Here is a 22,020-nt window from a genome sequence, read left to right on the forward strand (position 1 = left end):
ATTGATGCAGAATGCCACAGACCTCATCTGGCATCTTAAAGGGTAACACCACAACCAACATATTCAATACCCTCTTGAATGCCTCAGTTGAACCTGCCTCCACTACACTTCCAGGCAGTGCACTTCATACCAGATGGTTCACTGTGTGAAAGTATTTACTTTTTGCGTCATATTTGTTCCTTTTGCAAATCACATTAAACCTGTGCTCTCTTTTGCTTGATCCTTTTATGGCCGGGACAGTTTCTCCCTCTCTCTACTGTATCCAATCCCTTCTTGGTTTTGTAATCCTTGATCAGATCTCTGTTTAGTCTTCGCCAAGGAGAACAGTCCCGACCTTTTCAATCTGTCCTTATAACTGAAGCTTCTTATCCCTGGCACCATTAGTGTTGATGCTCGTGTGAGGAAAATATAAAGCAAATCTATTTGCTTGCATGTTGTTTACTTATTCCAAATGGATTTGAGGGGCAAATGTCAACATGTTTGTGCGATACTGTGGAGATAAACCATCGTTAATTTAATGTTTTTGAGTCTGAATAAATTGGATGTGTTTCTTATCCCAAATTAGCTTATTCACATAAATTATCTACTCTACTCTTGTGACATTGGTCATCTGTATCCTTGTCTCAGTCATTCTGTTGCATAAACCCTTATCTACCACTTTACCACGTAAAGACTTAACTATTTCAGTCCTCTCCTGATCACCAATTCTATATATATTTCGGTTGATTCAAAACTCCATGATGCATACGTGCAGCCTTTGTCAGTCTAACCACTAAATAAAACTTTGTTTGCCTTCACTCCTAAGCTCATGTACATGTGAACAGTTCTTTGCCTCCATCATCAGAGTCTGTACCTTTGATCATTTAGACTCCTGGACTTTGGATTGTCCCTGGATATCTTCACTTAGTTCTTAAGATATGTGTTGAAATCTGCCTATTTGACCAATTATTTCTGTCACTTACTATTTCCTTTGACACTCCAGTTTTGTTTAGTTATATATTTGTACATTTGGCGCACTCTCATTAAAAGTGCCATATAAATTGAAGTTTTTGAATTTGCTGATTTTTCCAGACATGAGAAAACAGAGTTGTATAAGTTGCTCAAATAAAGAGCAACTTTTCTATGATGGTTTTCTTTTATGATGGTGAGGTGAGATTTGTGTGGTTCTGTCCCTTTTTGATCTCTTTCATGTCATGGCCTGTAACTGTTGGTCACGTTTGCTGCAATGGTTGGCTGATCCTGCTGCTTTCTGTCACTTGTGCAGAGTTAGTAAATATGTTGGTTGTTCTGTTACCCTTTAGGATGGCAGATTGAGGTCTGTGGCACTCTGCATCAATTTTCTGTCAAACCAGGCTAGAAAGTTATGTAAGGTTGCACTACCTGCTTTACAGTAAGTTACAATAGCTGAGTGGATGTGTTACTATCACTGGATTATAGGCCTGAATTAAAGATTCAGAGACATCAATTCAAATTCCAATGTGATTTAAATTCAGTTAATTAAATAAAGGAGTCCTGACAGCCAGCAATAAAGAAATTCGGTTTACTGGACTGATTGCTGAGCTTGTAGATTTCTCATTTGAAAGATTGGGCCAACTGAACCTTTATTCGATTTGAGTTGCAGAAGAAAGAGAGAGGGTCTTGGTGAAACAGAAAAAATATCAGGGCTGAACATCTTGGATACAGAATGATGTTTTCCCCAGACCAGGGAGTCCAGAACATGGATCATAGTGTCAGGTTATGTGGTAGGCCATTTCGAATGAGATGAGAAAAATCTTCTTCTCATAGGGAATTCCACATGCTCACCATTCTATCACAGATGGCTGTGGAAACCAAATCATAAATCTCTTTATTTCTTAAATATATTCATAAAAGGATAAAGATGTTGAGGTGAATGGGGTGACAGTGTGAGTGTGTCACAGAGGGTCAACCATGAACATGTTCAGTGTTAGATGAGACTTGAATGCCCAAGTGGCCTACTCTTATTTTGTATTTCTACTCTTCTAAACAAACCATAACAAAAATAAATAAAGCAGTCAGTAGAAACTTATTCTGTGTTTGTATGGTTGTGGCAAAGACCACCTCTTGAAGATCCTAGTGACTTGAAACCTGAGTTTGTAAAAGACGTCTGTTCACCAGTGTTTCAGCAAAAAACTGCAGATCCATTAGTGGAAATATAGAACAGGAAAAAGAGATTTACTCAACTGAGAGATCATTTTGAGGTATGAAGCTTTAATAAAGGTGAGGTAAATAGTGATACACATTTTATTCATGTATCTTTGCAAGTGTCTGTAATATAATATTTTCAATCCTTTACAAGCTCTGGGTAAGCAATAGACATATTTAAAATGCAAAAAGACCATTTTGTGGCATTGAAAACCATAATCCAGGACCCAAAGTGTCTGGAAAAACACAAGTCAGGCAGCATTCGGGTTGCAGGTGAATCGACATTTCGAACATTCCTTCATTCCTGATGAAGGGCTTGTGACCCAAACGTCAATTCTCCTGATCCTTGGATGCTGCCTGACCTACTGTGCTTTTCCAGCACCACACTTTCGATTCTGATCTCCATCTGCAGTCTTCACTTCCCAAAGTGTCTGACAATGCCACTGGGATGTGATTGGTACTGTATTAGAATATGAAGATAACTACATACAGTCAAGAACATAGCCTCAAAGTAAGCCAGAGAAGCAGAAAATACATAAAAGCAAAATATAGTGAATGCTGTAAATCGGAAATAATAAAAACAATGCTGAAGAAACTCAGCAGGTCTGGTACGCTCAGTAGAGAAAGCAACAGTCATTGACTCTTTGGAAGAATCCTTTGAGGAAGTATCATTTCGGAGTCCATACATTGTGAAAGGGAGAAACAAAAACAGATGCTGTAAGACCCCTGGTTCGTTTCTCCATGCCTCTGTGTTTTTAAAGCGAAAAAAAAGAAGTTGGAGAAAACGAAATTATAAACCAATTTTGCAGTAATTCTTTATTCAGTTAAGGTTCAGGCGTGGAAGAAGCCACCAAGTAGGTTGGTACACTTAAATGGAGATTTTACAAATATTATCCTGTGTTAGGATAGGAGAACTTCAGTAGCCCTTCCTTGTCCCTAACTTCTGGGCTAAATCTTAGGTTTTTTGGCTACGTCCAACTTACAGTTTTTGGAGGAATTCCTGCCATGAGACAACGTATCTTAAAGTCATTGCATTAAACGCCTACCCTGTCCCATCTTGCCATGTGCTGTTTCCAAAACATCTCACCACTTGGCAATAAGCCCAGAATTCACTGGCGTCCCTTGCATCTGTACCATCTTTAAAGGCCTGTTATGCACTGTATTAAGCACTAAGCCTGGAGCTGTCCTGCACGGTTCCTGACATATGCCCTGGAAATAACCGACTGGGAAAACTGGTGCCTCATTTTGTCAACCGATCCTACTGCACAGAGTGATACTGAAGAAGGACTTCCTCTTTGCCCACCCCCTTGACCAGCAGTGGAGGTCAGGACATTAAACTATGCCATTCTGATCGGAGTTGCCACCTGAATTAAAGCAATCTGTCATCTGGAGCAGTGCCCAGCACTGTAGGAAGAAGGTCAATGTCCTCTTCACTTTGCCAGTATGAGTGCCACCATCAGCTCACCAACTTGACACACACACTCTTTGCTACAATAGCCACCTCCCATCAAGACCCATGTTGTTATCCATTCTTTACTATTTCCTACACCATATTCTCTTAATTGCTCTCATTCATCCCAGGCACCAGCACTTTCAATCCGACATGCCCTTTGTGCTGTCTTCTCACTTGGGACACCTCAGTACATCAATGAGTGTGTCTCTCATTTTCATCTAGAACAGGTTTTCGGATTCAACTTACTGCGCCACAGCCCTTTGATTGGAGGCTTTCTCCTATGACTTGACTAAGGCCTGCTGACCACCATGTCAAGGTTCCTGCCTTTGTGTTTATGCTAAACAACAAGACAAATCAAAAGTATTGTGAACTTATGACTGAGGGTGTTAAAGCTCAAAAAGGCAATGCAAGGTAGTGATGCTGTATCCAGCTAGGCTGAGTGTCTGGAAATGCGTCCTGGTCCAGTCCCTGAGCTGGGTGTGACGCTCAGTGTATAGTGTCTCCTTGCTGTAGCATTGCACTTATAATTGCCAGTGCTGAAGTGTTCTTCGTGTGGATTGGAGATGTGCCATGAAGGCTTTTAGAGACTGGCGTGTATTGGCTACCAATGTCAGTGGACGTTTTTAGCAGTACGTACAAAGGAAGAAAGTATTTCAAGTGAATGGTCCCTTGGAGGACAAGACTAGGGAGTTAATGGGGAAATAGAAATGGTGGAGTGACTAAAACAATATTTTGCTTCAGTTTTTGCAGTAGAGGGGAACCCCCCCCCCCCCCCCCCCCCCCCCCCCCGAGTAATAAATAATGCAATAGTTGGACAAAAGGAGGAACTTAAAACAATAAACTCTGGGAAGGAAATACTGAGCAAATTATTGGGTTTGAGGGCAGACAAGTCTCGAGGGCATAATGGCCTAAACCCTCTGGTCTGAAAGGAAGTGGCTGCCGACATGTTGGATCTGTTGATTGCAAAATTCTAAGATTCCTTGGATGTGGGAAAGGTTGCATACTTTAAAAAGGGAAGGAGGCAGAAAGTAGGAAACTGTAGACCAGTTAAAGAAGTTTAACACTTAATTGGGGAAATGGTTAGAATCCATTATTAAGGAAATAATACAACATTAATGAAGTAGAAACATGATCCATCAGAGACAGTATGCATTTTTTTTGAAGGATAAATCATACTTGACTAATTTGTTAGAGTTCTTCAAAGACTTAACAAGTAAGGTGAATAAAAGTTATCCTGTGCATGTGGTATATTTGGATTTCTAGAAGGCATTTAGTCAGTGCTACCACACAGAAGCTTAATATACAAAGTAAGATCACATTGGGTTGTCGTCCCATTTCCCTATGCTCATATCAGTCGAAGCAAACACTCAGACACAGTCTGGCTTTACCTCCTTCAACTTTCTTCTGGGCCCTGGTGAGAGAATGATCTTCCATGTGCACAGAGAAGGGGGAGAACAGTAGATTCTCAAGGAATTCAATAGCCACTTACAGGGAGCAGCATCCAAATCAGGCAACATCTGTATTGATTGGGTGACCATTACAATCGTTAAACCACTACCCTTGCCTCCAGCACCTCATTGTTTACTGCAAGTTCCTATCTGGTCAAAGTCCTACTAGTTGAGCCTTTGTCAAGCAACCCTAAACCTAACTTTTCCTACCTGCTCATAACCTTGTACACTTCAGGTTAGAGGTAATTTATTAGCTTGAATGGAGGGTTGGCTAACCAATTGAAAGCAGAGAGTCAGGATAAATGGGTCTTTTTCTGGTTAGCATGATGTAACTAGTGAGGTGTCACTGGGTTCGACCCTCTGGCCCCAACTGTTTACAATATATATTAATGACTTGGATGCAGGCACAGCAAACCAAATTTGCAGATGACACCTAAATTAGGTGGGAAAATTAAGTTGCAATGAAGAAATTTTAAAAATAGATGTGGATGGGTTAGGTGAATGGGCCAAAATATGGCAAAAGTTTGATGTGGTCAGATATGTGAACAGCAGGGAATAAAGGAATATAGGCCATGTGCAGGTAGATGGGATTAGTTTAGAATAGCATCAGGGTTGACATGGTGGGTTGAAAAGCCTGTACCTTTGCTGTACTATTCCATGTTCTGTGTTCAAGAAGAGATTATTCATTTTGGTCAGAGGAATAAAGGAAGTTTTTTTTAAAAATCTCAATGGAGAGCAACTTGAAGCTGGTTGTTCCAGAGTTTAGTGTCCTTGTGCATAAATTGCAGAACACTAGAATGCAGGTACAGGACATAATAAGGAAGGCAAATTGTATTTTGGCATTTGAGGTGAGCTAAGGACATTGACACTTGGAACTATGGTGTCATTGACATCAGAGACATGGTTGAAAGTTGGACAAGACTGACAATTTAACATTCCGAGATACAGCATCTTCAGGCAGGACAGGGTTGGGGGGGGATGGAGTGATGAAGAAGTGGAGGTTGTGTTGTATTGTTATTTAGGGAGCTAGTTACTGCAAGAAATTAGGTTTTGTGGAGAGAACTTGAATAAAAAAAGGGTGCAATAATGCTGTTAGGGGTATGTCATTGCCCCCAAGCAGTCAGCAGGCAGTTGAGCAGATAAGTCAATTCACCAATGTGTGTAAAAGCAATAGCAGTTACTATTAGGGAATTTCAACTACTCCAGTATTAATAGGGATAACATTATCAGATTTAGAGGGGTAGATTTATTTGAAATATACACAAAAGCTTTTTATGTCAATATGCAAATAGCACTACAAGGAAAAGTGTAGTGCTGGGCCTAATTCAGGGCAATGAAGCAGGCAGTTGTTCAAAGTGGGAGCATTTTCGTGATGTTCAGAACATTTAAGTTTTAAGTTTGTTATGCAAAAGGAGAGAGTCTGCAAAAAAGGATTTTTGGTTGGGATATGGTAGATTTTATTAAATAAAATCTGGCCACTTTCTCCTGTCTGGGAGCAGTGGGAGACCGAGCAGAGGTGACGTGGAGACCAGGAGAGTGCCTGGAAGGTAAGGGCTTAGTATATATTCTGGCAGCAGCTAAACCTGAGATACGACACATGTAGTATCTCTTCCCCCTCCTCCACCCACCACCACCACTAAGGTTTTTTTTCCTCTCCTTTCTTATATTTATGTGCATTGTTTGGTTTTAGCTTTATATCAAATAACTAAGGCTTACAATGGCAGGGGTCCTCTGACCCATTGCATGTGCCTCTTGCTTGATGTGGGAGCTCAGAAATGTGGCTTACGACCCTGACTCTTACACTTGCAAGGAGTGTCCATCTGCAGCTTTTGTTTGACCACATGACGGCTCTGGAGCTGTGGATGGACTCTCTGGAGCATCCACGATGCTGAGGAGGTAGTGGATAGCATGTTTAGTGAACTGGTCACTTCGCAGGTTAGAATTGCTGAGGGAGACAATGAACAGGTGACCAAAAGACAGAAAAAGAGTAGGAAGGCAATGCAAGTGTCCTCTGTGGTCATCTCCCTCCAAAATAGGTATACACTTTTGGGCACTTGGGGGAAGATGGTGAACCAGGGGGAGGGTAGCAGTAGTCAAGATCATGGCACTGATGGGCACTGCTGTTCAGAAGGGTGGGGAAAAAGACTCCTAGGGCCATAGACATAGGGGATTCTCTTGTAAGGGGAGTAGATAGGCAGTTCTGTGGCTAAAAACGGGACACCCGGATGATATGTTGCCTCTAGGTGCTCAGGTCAGGGATGTCACCGATTTGGCTGCAGAGCATTCTAAAAGGGGAGGGTGAACAGCCAGTTGTCTTGGTGCATATAGGCACCAACAATATAAGTCAAAAAAACAAGATGAGGTCCTGAAAGCATAATTCAGGGAGCTAGGTGAGAAGTTGAAGAGGAGGACCTCAAAGGTAGTGATCTCAGGATTACTACCAGTGCCACATGCTAGCCAGCGTAGAAATGGGAAAAAAAAGGCAGGATGAACACATGGCTTGAGGGAGGGGGTTCAGATTTGTTGGACATTGGGACCGGTTCTGAGGAAGGTAGGACTATTACAAATTGGACGGTCTACACCTGAACCAGACTGGAACTCATGTCCTTGGGGGAGTTTTTGTTACTGCTCTTGGGTAGATTTTAAACTAAGTGGCAGGTGGCTAGGAACCAGAAGAGAAGACCAGTAGACAGCAAGGTGGAAACTAGAGACTGTAAGAATCATGAAGTTAGCACTAATAAGGGGAAGAATAGACAGAGAGCAGAACTGGTGGGCAAGACGATTAACTAAGGGCTTGGATTGGTGCCTGGTAGTATGACATTATTGCAATCACTGCAAATTGGTTGAGGCAAGGGGATGATTGGCAACTAAATGTTCCAGGATATAGATGCTTCAGAAGGACAGGGAGGGAAGTAAAAGGGGGATAGGAGTTGCATTGCTGGTCAGGGCTGTGCTAAAGGAGGACACTATGGAGGGCTTGAGTAGTGAGGCATTATGGTTGGAGCTGAGAAATAAGGGTGTAGTTACATTGTTGGATCTATGTTACGGGCCTCCCAAGGATGACTGAGGTAGAAGAACAAATAGGTAAACAAATTCTGGAAAGATGTAGAGGCAACAGGGAGGTGGTTTTGGGAGATTTTAATTTTCCAAACATTGACTGGGATACACTTAGTGACAGAGGTCTGGATGGGGCAGAATTTGTAAGAAGCGTCCAGGAGAGTTTTCGAGAGCAGTATGTCAGTAGTCCAATGAGGGAAGAGGCCATATTGGACCTGGTGTTGGGGAATGAGCCAAGCCAGGTGGTAGAAGTTGCAGTGGGGGATTTCTTTGGGAACAGTGACCACAATTCTGTAAGTTTTAGAATACTAGTAGATAAAGATGAGTGGTCCTAAGGGAAGAGTACAAAACTGGGCCAAGGCTAATTATATCAAAATTAGGCAGGAGCTGGGAAATGTGGATTGGACACAGCTATTTGAAGGGAAGTCCATATTTGATATGTGGGAGGCTTTCAAAGATAGTGCAAGATAGGCATGTCCTGTTGAAAGCAAAGGATAGGAACGGCAAGATTCGTGAACCGTAGATGACAGGTGAAATTGTATGATTAGCCAAGAGGAAAAAGGAAGCGTATATAAGGTCCAGGCAGCTAAAAGCTGAACAGGCCCTGGACCAGTCTTAAACGAGGAATCAAGCTGACTAAAAGGGTTCATGAAATAGCTTTAGTAAGCAGAATTAAGGAGAATCCCAAAGCATTGTAAGTAATCTAATTTTCTTCTTGTATAAGAAGCAAGCAGATAACTAGAGAAAGGATTGGTCCACTAAAGCATAAGGAAGGAAGGCTGTGTGTTGAACCGGAGAGAATGAGTGAGATTCTGAATTATCACTTTGCATCAGTGTTCACAGAGTCATAAGAGATGTACAGCATGGAAACAGACCCTTTTGGTCCAACCTGTCCATGCCGACCAGATATCCCAACCCAATCTAGTCCCACCTACCAGCACCTGGCCCATATCCCTCCAAACCCTTTCTATTCATATATCCATCCAAATGCCTCTTCAATGTTGCAATTTTACCAGCCTCCACCACATCCTCTGGCAGCTTATTCCATACGCGTACCACCCTCTGCGTGAAAAAGTTGCCCCTTGGGTCTCTTTTATATCTTTCTCCTCTCACCCTAAACCTATGCCCTCTAGTTCTGGACTCCCCCACTTCAGGGAAAAGACTTTGCCTATTTATCCTATCCATGCCCCTCATAATTTTGTAAACCTCTATAAGGTCGCCCCTCAGCCTCTGCTCCAGCGAAAACAGCCCCAACCTGTTCAGCCTCTCCCTGTAACTCAGATCCTCCAACCCTGGTAACATCCTTGTAAATCTCTTCTGAACCCTTTCAAGCTTCACAACATCTTTCCAATAGGAAGGAGATCAGAATTGCACACAATATTCCAACAGTGGCCTAACCAATGTCCTGTACAGCCGCAATATGACCTCCCACCTCCTGCACTCAATACTCTGACCATTTAAAGGAAAGCATACCAAACCCCTTCACTATCCTATCTACCTGCGACTCCTCCACTTTCAAGGAGTATGAACCTGCATTCCAAGATCTTTGTTCAGCAACACTCCCTAGGACCTTGCCATTAAGTGTATAAGTCCTGCTAAGATTTGCTTTCCCAAAATGCAGCACCTCGCATTTTTCTGAATTAAACTCCATTTGCCACTTCTCAGCCCATCTGGTCCAGATCCTGTTGTGATCTGAGGTAACCCTCCTTTGCTGTCCACTACACCTCCAATTTTGGTGTCATCTGCAAACTTACTAACTGTACCCCTTATGCTCGCATCCAAATCATTTATGTAAATGACAAAAAGTAGAGGGCCCAGCACCGATCCTTGTGGCACTCCACTGGTCACAGGCCTCCAGTCTGAAAAGCAACCGTCCACCACCACCTTCTGTCTTCTACCTTTTGAGCCAGTTCTGTATCCAAATGGCTAGTTCTCCCTGTATTCCATGAGATCTAACCTTGCTAATCAGTCTCCCATAGGGAACCTTGTCGAACACCTTACTGAAGTCCTTCTAGATCACATCTACTGCTCTGCCCTTATCCAATCATCTTTGTCACTTCATCAAAAAACTCAATCAAGTTTGTGAAACATGATTTCCCACGCACAAAGCCATGTTGACTATCCCTAATCAGTCCTTGCCTTTCCAAATACATGTACATCCTGTCCCTCAGGATTCCCTCCAGCAACTTGCCCACCACTGAGGTCAGGCTCACCGGCCTGTTGTTCCCTGGCTTGTCTTTACCACCCTTCTTAAACAGTGGCACCACGTTTATCAACAAGTTTGCAGATAACACTAAGAATGGAGTAGCAGAAAGCATAAGGGACTGCCAAAGAATACAAGAGAATATAGGTACACTGGAGAGTTGGGTTGAGAAGTGACAGAGTTCAATCCAGGTAAATGTGAGGTGATGCACTTTGGGAAGTCTAATTCTAGAGTGATCTATACTGTAAACAGAAGAGCCTGGGGAAAAGTTCATGAGCAGAGAGATCTGGGAGTGTAGGTCCATTGTACCCTGAACGTGGCTGCACAGGTGGATAGAATGGTCAAGAAGGTATGTGTATGCTTGCCTTCATCGGACAGAGTACTGAATATAAAAGCTGGCAGCCCATGCTAAAATTGTACGAGACATTGGTTTGGCCGCATTTAGAATACTGTGTACAGTTCTAGTCACTGCATTACCAAAAGAATGTGGACGCTTTGGAGAGGGTGCAGAGAAGGTTTATGAGGATGTTGCCTGGTATGGAAGGTGCTAGTTATGAAGAGAGGTTGAGTAGGTTAGGATTGTTTTCATTAGAAAAAGGAGATGGTGGGGTGGGGAAACCTGACTGAGATTTACAAAATCATAAAGAGTATAGACAGGGTAGATAGAGATCAGCTTTTTCCCAGAGTGAAAGATTCAATAACGAGAGGTCACCATTTCAAGGGGTACACATGGCAAGTACTTTACACACAGGTGCTTAGAACGCATTGCCAGTAGAGGTGGTAGAGGCAGGCATGGTAGATTAATTTAAGATGCGTCTGGACAGATGCATGAGTAGGTGGGGAGCAGAGGGATACAAATGTTTAGAAATTGGGCAATGGGTTTAGACAATGGATTTAGATTGGCTCAGGCTTGGCGGGCCGAAGGGCCTATTTCTGTACTGTAAATTTTCTTTATTCTTTTAAAATAGAGCGGGTAGCTACTTGAGGGCAAATCTACAACAGAACAGTGGGGTGTCTTCAAATAAGTTACAAGCCCAACATATTCTTTTTCAGAGTAAAATGGAGCAACAGGCCTAAAGACCCATGGGTGTTCTGGAATATTCCGGAATGGTTTAAAAAGGAACCGGTATAACGGAAATAAAGGGAGCAAAATAAGAAGCTGTATGGGAGAATGGGACGTGCAGGACCAAGTCAAGAAAGCAATTAGGAGAGTAAAGAGGTGGCCTGAGCAAATGCTATTCGACAATATAAGGGAGATGTAGAATATCTTGGCAAGAGAATAATCAGAAAGAGTAGGGTCTATTTGAGACTGGGGTGGGAGACAATCTGTGCGTTAAGCTGGATGACGTTGGTAGAGTGTTAAATGAGTACTTCATGGTCTGTCTTGGGTGAATGAAGATGCAAGTATGGAATTCAAGAAGCTAGGCTGTTAGGTTCTTGAGCCAATTGATATATGAAGTGAGGATGTTTTGGCAGATTTAAGTTGATCAAGCCCCAGGTCTGAATGAGTTGTATCCCAGGCTGCAGGGGGAGATGAGGGAGGAAATTACAAGGATCCTGACCCAGTTTTTTAAATCATCTTTAGCTACAGTGGGGGTGCCGGAGGACTAGAGGATGGCTAATGCAGTACCACTTTACGCGAAGTGTAAGAGATGGACGAGGGAATTATTGGTCAATGAGTATAATCTCAGTGGTAGGAGCAAGTGAGGACTGCAGATCCTGGAGATCAGAGTCTAAGAGTGTGGTGTTGGAAAAGTCCAGCTGGTCAGGCAGCATCCGAGGAACAGGAGAATAGACTTTTTTCTGGCATAAGCCCTTCATCAGGTGCTCCATCTCCGTGATAGGGAAATTATTGAAGACAATTGAAGGAGAAATTTAATCTCCATTTAAAGAGGCAAGATTTGATCAGAGTCAGCATGACTTTGTCCGAAGGAGGTTGTGACTAACAAATCTGGTAGAATTTTTCGAGGAGGTGACCATGTGTTTGAATGAGGGTGGGGCAGTTGGTGTAGGTTATATGGAATCTTGTCAAATACCCAACTGAAATCCATGTGGGAAGCTGACCAAGAAGGTAAAAGCTCATGGGTAACTTGGCAAGATGGATCCAAAATTAACTTAGTGATAGAGAGGGTGGTAGTAGAAGGCTTTTTGTGATATTGGAGCCCATTGAGCAGTGTCATACCATGGGTCAATGTTGGGTCCCTCATTGTTTGTGATGTTCGTAAATGATGTAGATGAGAATGTGAGACGGATGATGAGTCAGTTTGCAGGTTATAAAAAGATTGTCAACCAGCTGGCCAATGCAAGTGTTAGGTTGCTAGAAGTTATAAATGGCTTAGTCAGATGGGCAGATCAATGGTAGGTGGAACTTAACCTTGATGAATGTGAGGTGGTGTACTTTGGAAGACATGTGCAGGAGACGTTGGACTGGGGTGGACAAGTACTAGCAAGAAGATACTCAACAAATGGCAAGGCACTTTAGAAGCTCAAAGTGACAGATCTTGGGGTGCTTGTCCACCGATCCAGTTAACAGGACAGGTTAATAGGGTAGTTCAGGCTTACAAGACATGTGCATTTTTATCAGTCATAGCATAGCTTCTAAGAACAGGTCATGTTGGCTCTATACAAAAGTTTGGTTAGGGCTCAGCTGGATTACTGTATTTGACAGCTTTGACAAAGGGTCAGTTAGACTCGAAACATCAGCTCTTTTCTCTCCTTTACAGATGCTGCCAGACCTGCTGAGATTTTCCAGCATTTTCTCTTTTGGTTACTGTATTACTGTTCTGGTCACCACATTATAATATCTGTGATTGTACTTGACGTGTGAAGGATATTTGCCTTTGGGATAGAGCATTTCAGTTCAAAAGAAAGGTTGGATAAGCTTGGATGTTTTCTTTGGACCAGAGAAGGTATATATGATGATGAGGGGCTTGGGCAGAGGGAATAGAAAATAGCTGTTTCCATTGGTTGAAGAGTCCTTAACAATGCAGGAAGTTTAGGGGGGAGGTGAGGAAAATTCTTTTACCTGAGAATGGTGGGAGCCTGAAATATACTGCCTGGGAGGAAAGTTGAGGCAGGAAACCTCCGTCTTTGGATGAGTAGAACATGGAAAATTACAGTACTGGAACAGGCCCTTTGACTCTCCAAGCCTGCACCAATCCAGATCCTCTATTTAAATCTTTTGCCTATTTTCTAAGGATCTGTGTCCCTCAGCTCCCTGCCCATTCACATATCTGTCTAGATACATCTTAAGTAATGCTATCATGCCCTCCTCTACCACCTCTGCTGGCAACATCTTCCAGGCACCCCCTTCCTCTGCGTAAAGATATTTCCACGCATACTTCCCTTAAACTTGGATGCTCTCACCTTGAACTCATGGCCCCCACTCTTGGAGGGGGGGGTGCAATATTTCTTGCTATCTCCCCTGTCTATACATCTCATGATTTTGTAAACCTCAATCAAATCCCCCCTCAACCTCTCTTTCTAATGAAAAAAATCCTAATCTTGTCAACCTCTTTTCATAGTCTAGCACCCTCCAGACCAGGCAATATCCTGGTGAACCTCCTCTGCACCCTCTCTGAAGCATCCGCATCCTTTTGGCAATGTGGTGACCAGAACTGTACGTAGTCCTCAAAGTGGCTGAACCAAGTTCTGATACAACTGTAACATGACCCGCCAACTCTTATACTCGATACCCCGTCCAATGAAAGAAAGCATGTTCTGTGTTGTCTTGATGAAGGAGCCTGATAAAGGAGCGGCGCTCCAAAAGCCAGTGCTTCCAATTTAAACCTGTTGGACAATAACTTGGTGTTGTGTGATTTTTAACTTTGTACACCTCTGTACAACATCGGCATCTCCAAATCACGACTCTCTTGTCTTGAGCACTCTTGACCTGCACTGCCACCTTTAGGTTACAATGGACCTGAACAACCAGATCTCTCTCTCTACATCAATTTTCCCCAGGGCTTTTCCACTTACTGTATAGTGTGCTCTTGAATTGGATCTTCCACAATGCATCACCTTGCATTTGCCCAGATTGAACTCCATCTAACATTTCTCTACACAACTGCCCAATCTAGCTGTATTCGCTCCCAGTTCCATTCACTATCTGCGACTCCACCAATCTTAGTGTCATCTGCAAACTTGCTAATCAGACCACCTATACCTTCTTCCAGATCATTCATATATATCACAAACAACAGTGGTCCCAACAAGTGTCCCTGTGGAACATCACTGGTTACAGTTCTCCATTTTAAGAAACTCCCTTCCACAACTCCTTTTCTGCTGCCCAGCCAGTTCTCTATCCATCTAGCTAGTAAACCCTGGACCCCATGCGACTTCACTTTCTCCATCAGCCTACCATGGGGAACCTTATCAAACGCTTTACTGAAGTCTGAGAAAGTGAGGACTGCAGATGCTGGCAATCAGAGTTGAGAGTGTGGTGCTGAAAAAGCACAGCAGATCAGTCTGCATCCGAGGAGCAGGAGAATCAACGTTTTGGGCATAAGCCCTTCATTGGGAATGAGGCTGGTGAGCAAGGGGGCCTGAGAGATAAATGGAAGGGAGGTGGGGGTGGTAGGGGAAGTTAGCTCGGAATGTGATAGGTAAATGAAGGTGCGGGAGGAAGTGTTAGGTCGTTGGGGAGGGTGGAGCAGATGGGTGAGAAGGAAGGAAAATGGACAAGTAGGAGATTCAAGAGGGTGGTGCTGACTTGGAGGCTTGGGACTCTTAAGGTGAGGGGAGGGGAATTGCCCCTGCCCCCACCCCCACCTTAATCCAGTCCCAGCCAACACACACTTTACCGAAGTCCATGCATATGACATCTACAGCCCTTTCCTCATCAATCAACTTTAGACCATAAGACATAGGAGTTTAAGTAAGACCATTTGGCTCATTGAGTCCACTTCATCATTCTATCATGACCGAGCATTTCAACGCCACTTATCTGCACTCTCCCTGTATCCCTTAATTACTTGCAAGATTAAGAATTTATCAGTCTCTGCCTTGAAGACATTTAACGTACCGACCTCCATTGTGCTTCGTAGTAATGAATTCCACAGGCCCACCACTCTCTGGCTGAAGAAATATCTCCTCATTTCTGTTCTAAATTGACCCCCTCTAATTCTCAGGCTGTGCTCATGGGTCCTAGTATCCCCACCTAACTGAAACAAATTCCCAGCGTCCACCGTTTCTAAGCCATGCTTGTAGGTTTCTATTAGATCTCCCCTCAATCTTCTAAACTCTAATGAATACAGTCCCAGGATCCTCAGCCGTTCATCATATGTTAGGCCTACCATTCCAGGGATCATCTGTGTGTATCTCCACTGGACATGCTCCAGTGCCAGTAAGTCCTTCCTGAGGTTTGGGGCCCAAAACTGGATACAGTACTTTAAATGTGGCCTAACATAGAGTCTCGGTAGCACATCGCTGCTTTTATATTCCAACCCTCTTGAGATAAATGACAACGTTACATTTGCTTTTTAACCACAAACTCAACCTGCAAGTTAACCTTTAGACAATCCTGGACTAGCACTCCCAGATCCCTCTGTACTTTGGCTATAGGAATTTTCTCACTGTTTAAAAAATAGTCCATGCCTGTTTTCTTTTTTCCAAAGTGCAAGATCTCGCATTTGCTCACGTTGAATTTCATCAGCCGTTTCATGGATCACTCTCCTAAACTGTCAAAATCTTTCTGCAGCTTCAGAACTGCCTGTCCAATCTGAACCCTACGGGACGCCACTTGTCACTAACTGCCATTCTGAAAAAGAACCTTTTATCGCAACTGTCTGCCTTCTGTCAGACAGCCAATCCTCAATCCATGCCAGTAGCTCACCTCGAACACTGGGCCCTTGCCTTACTCAGCAGCCTCCTGTGAGGCACCTCCTCAAAGGCCTTTTGGAAGTCTACATAGATAACATTTATTGGGTTTCCCTGGTCTAACCTACTTATTACCTCTTCAAAGAATTCTAACAGATTTATCATGCACTACTCCCCTTAGTAAATCCATGCTGACTTGTTCTAATCCAACCCTGCGCTTCCAAGAATTTATAAATCTCATCCGTAATGATGGATTCTAGAATTTTACCTATAACCAAGGTTAGGTTAATTGGCCTATAATTTTCCATCTTTTGTCTTGATCCTTTTTTGGCCAAAGGGGTTAAAACAGCAATTTTCCAATCATCTGGGACTTTCCCTGACTCTATTGACTTTTGAAAGATTACAACCAACGCCTCTGCGATTTCTTCAGCCACCTCTTTCGGAACTCGAGGATGTAGCCCATTGGGGACAGGAGGTTTATAAATTTTTAGACATTTTAGCTTTTCTAGCACTTTCTCTTTTGTAACGGCTACCATACTCCACTCTGCCCCTTGACTCTCCTTTAATTGTTGGGAGATTGCTCACATCTTCCACTGAAGACTGACATACAGTATTTATTAAATTCTTCAGCTATTTCTTTATCTCCCACCACTAGCCTTTCTGCATCAATTTGGAGTGGCCTAATGCCTACTTTTGCCTCTCGTTTGTTTCTTATGTATTGTAAGAAACTTTTACTATTCTTTTCTAATATTACTGGCTAGCTTATCTTCATATTTGATCCTCTCCTTCTTTATTTCTCTCTTTGTTATCCTCGGTTTGTTTTTGTAGCCTTCCCAATCTTCTGATTTCCCAATCTTTCTGATTTGAATCTATAAAGTGCTCTTGGCCACTTTATAGGCGCTCTCTTTTTCTGTGATACATTTCTTGAATTCCTTTGTCAGCCATGGCAGTCTAATTCCCCCTGGATAATCTTTATCTTTGGAATGGACCTCTCCACTCTCCTCATTTACACCCAGACACTCCTGCCTTTCTTGCTCAACTGTCTTCCCACTAGGCTCTGCTTCCAGTTGATTTTCGTCAGTTCCTCTCTCATGCCCCTGTAATTACCTTTATTTAACTGTAACACCATTACATTCGATTTTGCCTTCTCTTTCAAACTGCAGACTCAACTCTATCATATTATGATCGCTGCCTTCTGAGTGTTCCCTTACTTTCAGATTTTTTCTAAAGTCTGGCTCATTACATTGCACTAAGCCCAGAATAGCCTACTTCCTTGTAGGGTCCATCACAAGCTGTTCCAAAAAGCCGTCTTGTAAGCATTCCATGAAGTCCCTCTCTTTGGATCCACCGGCAACATTATTCACCCATTTGCATGTTGAAGTCCCCCATGATCACCGTGACCTTGCCTTTCTGACATGCCCTATCTATTTCCTGGTTCTGACCACTGCTGGGAGCTCTGTACGTAACTCCCTTTTTTTTTGCTTTGTGGTTCCTCAAATCCACCCACACAGACTCCACATTCTCTGACCCTATGTAGTTTAGTGCCACAGACTTAGTTAAGAATGAAATTAACAAGCAGCCCCACCCCCTCTGCCCACCTCCCTGTCTTTTCAATAAGTTGTAAATCCTTGGATGTTTAACTGCCAGTCCTGAATCCCCTGCAACCATTCTCTGTGATGTCTACCACATCATAATCATTCACAATGATTTGTGCTGTTAATTCATCTACTTTGTTACAAATACTATGAGCATTCAGGTAAAGCACCTTAATGCTAATTTTCTTATCCTCATGATTTTCATCACCTCTAGTAGTATGTCTTAAGTTATCCTTCCATTTTGCTTCATCCCTAGTCTCCCTCGAACTTCAGACCTGCACACATGCTAACCTGCTGTCTATCTTTCAACTTGGCTCCATACTCCCTACTGCTTTTCTTCCTCTTCCTCCTGACCACCCTATTTATCCTTTTTGCCAGAACGCTCGTTCCAGATCAGTTCAGGTGGAGACTGTCCCATCGGTACATATTGCCCCAGTTCCAAAACTGATGCCAGTGTCCCATGAAATGGAATCCCTCTTTCCCATACCAATTTCTTAGCCACGTGTTTACTTCCCTAATTTTCTTATCCCTGTGCCAATTAGCACGTGGCTCTGGCAGTAATCCAGAGATTATGACCCTCCAGGACCTGTTCTTCAATTTCCTTCAAAGTGCTTGATACTCCCCAAACAGGCCCTCCTTCCTCGCATTGGCTATGTTGTTTGTGCCAATGCAGATCACAACAACTGGATCCTCCCCCTCCAACACCCTTTCCAGCCAGCCTGTGATGTCCTGCACCCTCACACCGGGCAGGCAACACGCCATGCAGGATTCCCGAAATGGCTCACAAAGGATACTGTCTATTCCCCCTAATTGTAGAATCCCCATAACAACTACTTGCCTTTTTGCTCCCCCCCACCCCCCCACTTCTTGAATGGTCTTCAGCATCTTGTGTCGTGGTCAGCTGGCTTATCCTATCCACAGCCCTTTTCCTCTTCCATACAGGGAGCAAAAATCTCCTGTAGGTTTGCTCTTTGAGCTGGAAGGTTCATTTTCAGATGTTTTGTCGCCATACTAGGGAACATCTTCAGTGAGCCTCCAGACGAAGTGCTGCTGATAATTCCTGCTTTCTGTTTATATGTTTGTGTTTCTTTGGGTCGGTGATGTCATTTACTATGGTGATGTCACTTCCTGCTCTTTCTCAAGGCGTGGTAAATGGGGTCCAAGTCAAATGTGTTTGTGGATAAGAGTCCATCTTGGAATGCCCTGCTTCTCTGAATTCTTGTACGTGTCACAGCTTGGCTTGTCCTAGGATGGAGGTGCTGTCAGAGTCAAAGTGGTGTCCTTCCTTATCTGTATGTAAGGACACTAGTGAGAGGATCATGTCGTTTTGTGTCAACGACATGATAAATAGGCAAAGTCTTTTCCCTGGAGTGGGGGAGTCCAGAACTAGAGGGCATAGGTTTAGGGTGAGAGGAGAAAGATATAAAAGAGACCCAAGGGGCAACTTTTTCACGCAGAGGGTGGTACGTGTATGGAATGAGCTGCTGGAGGATGTGGTGGAGGCTGTGTACTGGATAATTGATTGATACTTTATTCCTACAGCAATGTGGGGAAGTATTGCTGGCATTGGTGAAACTACACCTGGAGTGCTGTGTACAATTCTAGTCCCTTACCCGAGGAGGGAAGCAGGAGCACTGGCAGAAGTTCAGAGGAGATTCTCTCGATTGATTCCAGAGCTGAGGGCTGTGTCTTGGAGAGATTGGGACTTCAGGCCTTTCCCCTCGAGTTGAGAAGAATGAGAGAGGAGATATAATTGAGATATATATGACGCTAAAGGGGGTTCACTCAGAGATGAAGAGAAAATGTTTCCTTCCATGAGGCCATCTAGAATGAGGTTTTAGTTTTATTATAAAGGATGTCTGGTTTAAAGCTATTAGATTAGATTTCCTACTGTGTAGAAACAGGCCCTTCGGCCCAACAAGTCCACACTAACCCTCTGAAGAGTAACCCACCCAGACCCATTTCCCTCTGACTAATGCACCTAACACTATGGGCAATTTAGCATGGCCCGTTCACCTGACCTGCCTGTCTTTGGATTGTGGGAGGAAACTGGCCTGCCTGGAGGAAACTCACGCTGACACGATGAGAATGTGCAAACTCCACACACAGTCTCCTGAAGCTGGGATCGAACCTGGGTCCCTGGCGCTGTGAGGCAGCAGTGCTAATCACTGAACTACTGTGCCACCCCCATGCCAATAAGTAAGAAATGACTACTTTTAACTGGTCGTGAATCTGTATCCCAGAGTTCGATTGATACTGGGGCAATGGGTTAATTGAGTACATTTGAATTATTATGGAGAGTGAGCAGGAAAGTGGTGTTGAGACCAACCATGATCATATTCAACAGCTGAGCTGGTTTGAGGGGCTGATTTGCCAAATGCTGCTCCTAGTTCTTAGGTGCATGTGGCTCGTGCCCATGAAGTGTGCTTTGCCTGGTCATAGAGTCATAGGGATGTACAGCATGGAAACAGACCCTTTGGTCCAAAGCGGTGAGCTGAATTTGCTGGGTACCTGCTGAGGTTCAAAGTCGAATTTTCTTGGGTCTAGCTTGTTTGGTAATATAGCTGAATATTAATGGAGAGTCGGCCCTTCAAAACATTTACCAAGCTGTGGTCCTCCTCATTTGGCGTTTTGGCTCTGCCTAGTGAGAATTTTGCCTGCTGAATTTTGCTGCTGAACCAGCAAAGCTGCTTGGACAAATTTGGAGCTAATCTGAATCCATTTTTAACATTCCTCATCTATTGAAGTTATTCCATCGCTATCAAGTTACCTGATGAAGGAGCAGCACTCTGAAAGCTCGTACTTCCAAGTAACCCTGTTGCACTGTAACCTGGTGTTGTGATTTTTAACTCCGATTTAGTGTAGCAGACAGCCTTTACGATTCTGAAAAAGGGTCACGAAATGTGAAATAGTATCTTTTGAATGCTTTCCACAGATGCTGCCAGACCTGCTGAATATCTCCAATTTCTGGTTTTATTATTGATCTTTTACAGTTGGTTAGTATCAGCAAATATCTAACAAAACATTTACTGTGGAGAAAAAATACCCAAAATGAACAATTTTAAGCCAGTTGAATGTTTCAACCTCACCAATTCAAATGCCAGTTTTGGTTCACAGTGCATTGATTGCCATCAAATACTTAAGGTATACAGAAATAAAGAGAATTTGAACCTGGTGCATTGTAGACCAGCCAAAGGATTCCTATCCATCAATTTTCTCATTGTGATAGCAAGTTTACACACTCTCTTGCTGGTTGTGAACTGACTTTGTTGTTCACAGTTGAAATCCCAGACAGGGCATATGCATTACGTATTTGAGAGCAACAGTGTTTTTGCTATTCAGTACTCTGGATCATTTTATCCCAGATGGGACCATTATTATTGTTTTTGTGCAGATAACATGTAAATGTGGTACATCTTTCCATAGAGCAGCTACAGATAGTTAAATTCTAGTTAATGTATTAGATCCATAGGCATGGAGATCAACAGCTGGAAACAGACCCTGTGGTTCAACTACTCCATGCTGATAAGATATGGGGGAAAAAATCTCTCGTCCCATTCGCCAGCACCTGGCCCATATCCCTTTTAAACCCTTCCTTTTCATATACCCATCCAGGTGCCTTTTAAATGTTGTAATTGTACTAGCCTCCTCCACTTCCTATTGCAGCTCATTCCAACATGGACCACACTGTGCATGAAAAAGTTGCCCCTTCAATCCCTTTTAAGTCTTTCCCCTCTAGGTTTGACGACCAAGCCTCCCATGCACTCGGAGGCTATTCAGCCTCTCCCTATAACTTAAACCCTTCAACCCTGGTAAGATCCTTGTAAATCACCTCTTTACCTTTTCAAGTTTCACAACATCCATCCTATAGCAGGGAGACCAGAATTCAAATTCATTTTAAATTTTGAAGCTGCTTTATCAATTAGAGTCATAGAGGTGTACAGGACGGAAACAGACCCTTTGGTCCGACTTGTCCATGCCGACCAGATAGCCCAACCCAATCTAGTCCTACCTGCCAGCACCTGGCCCATATGTTGCATTTGTACTAGCCTCCACCACTTCATCTGGCAGCTCATTCCATACACACACCACCCTCTGCATGGACAATGTTGCTCCTTAAATCTCTTTTTTTTAATATCTTTCCCCTCTCGCACTAAACCTATGCCCTCTAGTTCTGGACTTCCCCACCCAAGGGGACTTTCTGAAGAAGAGCTAATACCCAAAACGTCGATTCTCCTCCTCGGATGCTGGCTGGCCTGCTGTGTTTTTTCCAGCACCACATTT

The 22,020-nt window shown here is 43.3% G+C and overlaps 1 protein-coding gene across 7 annotated transcripts in view; it reads left to right on the forward strand.

Annotated features, from left to right (window-relative positions):
* The window catches only part of LOC140480081 (zinc finger protein 644-like), a 167,481-nt gene that overhangs the window by 47,499 nt on the left and 97,962 nt on the right, over window positions 1-22,020 (forward strand). The gene's annotated exons all lie outside the window — the stretch shown is intronic.

This window comes from Chiloscyllium punctatum, chromosome 7, assembly GCF_047496795.1.
Source record: "Chiloscyllium punctatum isolate Juve2018m chromosome 7, sChiPun1.3, whole genome shotgun sequence".
In the NCBI taxonomy this organism is placed as follows: domain Eukaryota; kingdom Metazoa; phylum Chordata; class Chondrichthyes; order Orectolobiformes; family Hemiscylliidae; genus Chiloscyllium; species Chiloscyllium punctatum.